Below are 5,220 nucleotides of genomic sequence, written 5' to 3'. Positions count from 1 at the left end.
CAGAGACAGCAAAAGCTTTGCTGGATGAAAAAATGATAACACATCAATAGACAATTTTTGGTTTTTCTGGTAGCAAAATACAAAAATATTTAGCAATGGAAGCCTTAAAAATATTGAAGACACAGTGGTAAATTAAATTATTGAAGCTGTGTAGCATGCAGTAAGTGCTATTCGATTCTGGTGCTGAATCAAGCACTGGAAAGTTTAAGGGATCCTTGAAGTATTGACAAAATGTTTGACTTCCAGTTGAAAGAAATCATTGGGACTGGGGAATTTTTAGTGTCTCTACCCCTTCAGAGTAGAAAAAATGTAAAATGCATGACCTCTGAGGCTTCTGCTTTCAGTGTTCATGACTTTCAGTAAACAAGTTTGGATTTGCTTCTTTTTATAACCACAAACTAATGGCATACAGATAGTGTCAGACTCCCTCTGTGAGTCTGTCATGGCAGAGGTGGATGTTCCTGTCTTGCTTACTGTAAAATAGGGATCTTTATGAGCCTCCTGTTAATAATAACAGCTCTATTTGCATACAGGAAATGCAGACAGCAAAATAATCTCCAGGTACTTTACCAGGTGCAGATTTCATGTTCCACAGCTGTGGTTAAGGTGACCTTTATTAGGACAATATGAGACAATAGAGACAAAGAGTTACAGACAGTCCAGGTACATCTTTCTGGGCAAAATAAGCCTGAAAAAGGCCCCACGTTAACAGAGGATTAACCCTTAGAAACAACAGCCTGTTGCATATTCATACATCTCAAACATGATGCATAAATTCCATTCAAACACAGGATTCTGTCTGGGCAGTGCCAGCTTCTTCCTCTGAATCCTCACAGCACCTTCAGGGCTGAGGAGATGGGAAGAAGTTCGTTTGTTCTGATAATGGAGCAATAAATTCTCTTTCTCTGAAAAGATTCAGGTGCCTTGTGGCTGCTATCTCACTACAAGTCCTTTCTTTAAAAAAAGTATCGTACATAGCATAGTTTCTATTTTAACATTTTTTATAACCTAAACCTATATTTAACACACTACTTAAGAGAATTAATACAGCAATACTTTCTAACACAACACTTATAATATTCATTTGAATATTTGTGAAAAGCCAATCATAAAATTCACATTTTTAGTGCATTTGCTCTTAGTGTCAGTTGTGGGGTCTGAAATTGAACTTGGAAACCACAAAAAAAAAATCCCCATAAAAGGCTTTGCCTCTTCCAAGAGCAAAAGGAAACTAGTTTTTCATTGGTTTTAATGCTAATATCTAATCTAAACCCAGTCTGGCAGTTTGAAGCCATTCCCTGTGTGCTGTCCCTGCATCCCCTGGAAATTGTCTCTCTCCAGCTTTCCTGGGGCTCCTGCAGGCCCTGCAAGGCCACCCTGAGCTCAGGCCAAAGCTTCTCCTGTGCAGGTGAACAATGCCAGCTGTGCCAGCCTTTCCTGCCAGCAGAGCTGCTCCATCCCTCTGCTCATCCTGGAGCCTCCTCTGGGCTCTCTGCAGCAGCTCCAGCTCCTCCCTGGGCTGGGGCAGCTCTGCAGCTGGGAAATCACCTGAGAGGACAGAGGGACAAAATCCCCTCCTCACCTCTGCCCACGCTGCTTTGGATGCAGCCAAGGACACAGTTGGTTTCTGGGCTGCAAGTTGGCATTTCCAAGGACATGTCCAACATTTCACCCATCAAAACCTCAAATCTTTCTCAGCAGGGCTGCTGTCCATGGTCAAGACAGGACAGGATGCACAGCCCTGGACCTTGGCTCCTTCAGTGGCCACCTTAGGACTCTCCAGAGCTTACCTGAAGCTGCCCCAGCAGCTCCATGAGGAATCAAGGAGGCTCCAGTGGACACAACATGAAATTTCCTCTTAATGAGACGTGAAGGCACTAAAGAAAATTCAGGAGAGAAAGGGAACTCAGTCAGTTATACCCAGCCCAAAATGAGCTGCTAATCACTGGCGCTATTGTGAGGACTACAATAAATCAGTGTCTGCCCTGGCTGCCTGCATCTCATTATGCACAAACATGTGGATGGAGAATGTCAGCCTCAATAGCATCTGTCATGTGAGCTCTGCTGTGTCCAAGTGGGCTGGAGCCTGCATGCTTAGCCAGCTTTGTGCTTTCCCTCTTTCTTTGTGGGGGACATCTATTTTATTCTGGAAATCTCCATTTGCTCTGTCCTGTGGGTAGTAAATCTGCCCTTTCCTTGGATGGTTTGTGAATTCCGTGATGATAACATTGTATTTAAGGTGTGGGGGTGAAATATCTTTCATGTGTGTCATATTTAGTGATTTTTGTTTCGTTTTGGTTGTTTTTTTTTTTTTCTCCCCCAAGTCCTCCTCCGTTTGTGGTGCCATGCATATCACTGAGGCTAAGGCAACACCTACATGTATTTATGCAGCTGATGTATAGTGCCCATTGCTCAAGCATCACAGACTACCTCAGGAAGGCTAATTAATTTAAGCCCTGCAGCACCCCTTTGAGGCAAATTTTGTCAGTCCTGATAGATGCAGGCAGACGTTGTAGCTGCTCTTTGTTATTTTTAATATGATTTCTATGCTAGAGAAGGGAGGGAAATGAATAGTTTGTACTTTGTTAGGTAGTTGAAAAAATGTTAGGCTTTTGATAGCATTGAAATGAAGCATGTAGCAAACTTTGGATTTTATTGCAGAGCCTCAGAGGTTCTTATTTTCTTTTAAAGCCTCAACTCCTGGAGCCAAGTGAACTTGTGGATGTCCTTTTGTTCTTAGATGACTCTGTCTAGCTCATGTGGTTGCAAAATAAATTTTAATGTACTTTGCTTAATCTGAAATCTGGGATGCAGCTTGGCTAAGGTTGTTGGTTTGTTTCTTTTCAGTCTTAAAATTTCTGCAAGATTAGGGCTGGGAATACCAATGACAGAGTGTGTCTGCACTTCAGAAGAGATTCTCAGAAATTACTGGTTGGTTTTGTGTGCTTGTTTAAATTTCAGGGTTCCTCAGTCCCATACTATATTAAAAGGGTGAAACAAGGGTAGCCATCACCTCCCTTCTCCTCTATGAGCAAACCAAAGATGTTTTTAAACATTGACTCACACTTTTTGTCTACACTCACTCTTATTAGAGAAGGATTCAGCACATCTTTTTAAAATTATTTATCCTCCTTTGTGTTTACACTCAATTCTGAGCTCAGCCTTTTTCCTCCACTTCTTTTGTCAACACCAAACTTGTTTCCCTAATGGTTGTCTCCTGCCCTTTCCATAATCCCCTCCTGTGGTAGATCCCAGGCTACATCTCATTTTAAGGAGTGATCAAAGGGGCTGGTTTGAACTGGCTTTAAACCATGGGCAACCAAATTTTCCTGTCTCAGTGCCTCCTACAGGAAAATTCCTAATTGTGAGGGTACCAGTTGTGGGTTTCTCTGGGTCTGGATTGAAGGCACTTGAGACAGTAATTCATGTTCAGACTCAGGTGTTTATTATTTCTTATCAGTAAAACAGTCTCACTGCTGTGAGTTCTGCAGCTTTTCATTAGAAGGCACAAAATGGCCAACAATCTCTTGTTCCAAGGTCTTTTAAGACTAAACTATCCAATGAAGAACTGACACCTGGATTATTTTCCCTTTTAACCCAATAACTGATCCCAAAGAGCTGCACTGGGGACTTTTCTGCCCAATTACAAAATGCCACCCAAACCCATGGAGAAGAAGGAAGAAGAAGCATGAAGAAGAAACCCAGGACAACACCCTGTGCCCTCCATCTTGCTTCCATCCACAACAGACTAAAAACCCCAAAACCTCAATTTCTCACCCAATGATACACCTACACTGCTCTCTATAATCTATTTCACACTTTTGTGGATTCTGGTCTATCTTGAAGTCTGGGAAACTTTCTCCATGAATGAGGGTCAGAGTCAGTGCTGCCCTGGGGGTCAGGGCACCCCAGAGCAGACAGAGAAATAGTCCCAGTGCCCTGGGTTTCCATACCTAATTCTTTAATATTTTTCTGGGGACCAGGTGTTTTAAGCCAATCTTGTGACCATGTTGTCGCCAAGGGAGGGAATCGCCCTTTTCTGGTATCCACTCTGACCACATCCATTGGAGTGGCTGTCTGATGTGGCGGATTGTTGTTTTTTCTTGGTATCTGTAGGTGAGGAACCTGATCTGGTTTGCATCACAGCCCTGTGGCTTTGCCAGGGGAACATCCAGCCAAGAGCAGGGGAAGAGTGTGACCATTGGTTTGGTAGCAGTAGTGTGGTGGTGTTCTCAGGGGTCCCATGATGAGGGAAGAGACGAGAATGTTGACTCCATGTTTCAGAAGGCTGATTTATTATTTTATGATATATATTATATTAAAACTATACTAAAAGAATAGAAGAAAGGATTTCATCAGAAGGCTAGCTAAGAATAGAAAAGGAATGATGACAAAAGCTTGTGACTCTCAGAGTCCGAGCCAGCTGACTGTGATTGGCCATTACTTAGAAACAACCACATGACACCAATCACAGATGCACCTGTTGCATTCCACAGCAGCAGATAATCAATGTTTACATTTTGTTCCTGAGGCCTCTCAGCTTCTCAGGAGGAAAACTCCTAAGGAAAGGATTTTTCATAAAAGATGTCTGTGACACAGTAGAGTCTCTGACTGACTTAAACTTACCATTTAATGGCTCTGTACCTAATGTGGTTTCCAGGTCTCACTGAAAGAAGTGACCCTGCTTTGCCATTGTGCAGTTGTGATGGACCAGCCTGGTTATCTGAGTTAGATGGGGAAAGGAGGTATCCCATTTTGTCCATGTTTAGGCAATTTTCAGCCTAGATCACCCTCCCAATGAACCAAACAAGTGGCCCACTCTTTCAATCACGGTGTTAATAAATCTGCCATCCTCATTTTAAAGGTGCTAAAGGCTGTGGAAGCTTGCTGCTGCTCAGGATGAACTGGGCATTGTTCCTGTGTTTTCCAATCCACAGAGCAGCTCCATGCTTCTGCTTATCTCTGTCCAGACCTGCACTCTGCCCCTGCCTTGAAATCTCACAAGCTCGAAGACAAAGAGAGATTTAAGCAGTCCATAATTCAGCCAAGACTCATGGGTTGGGCCAAAAGAAATTGGAGATGATCAGGAATTCATCTGCTGTGCAAATGTGGGCTTGGGCCAAAAAGAAATTGGAGATGATCAGGAATTCATCTGCTGTGCAAATGTGGGCTTGGCGGGTTTTCCCCCTTCCAGGAACAGATTATTTTAAAACTTTTCAG

The sequence above is a fragment of the Geospiza fortis genome, unplaced genomic scaffold, assembly GCF_000277835.1.
Source record: "Geospiza fortis unplaced genomic scaffold, GeoFor_1.0 scaffold17, whole genome shotgun sequence".
Lineage (NCBI taxonomy): Eukaryota > Metazoa > Chordata > Aves > Passeriformes > Thraupidae > Geospiza > Geospiza fortis.
This window is presented reverse-complemented; position numbering follows the sequence as displayed.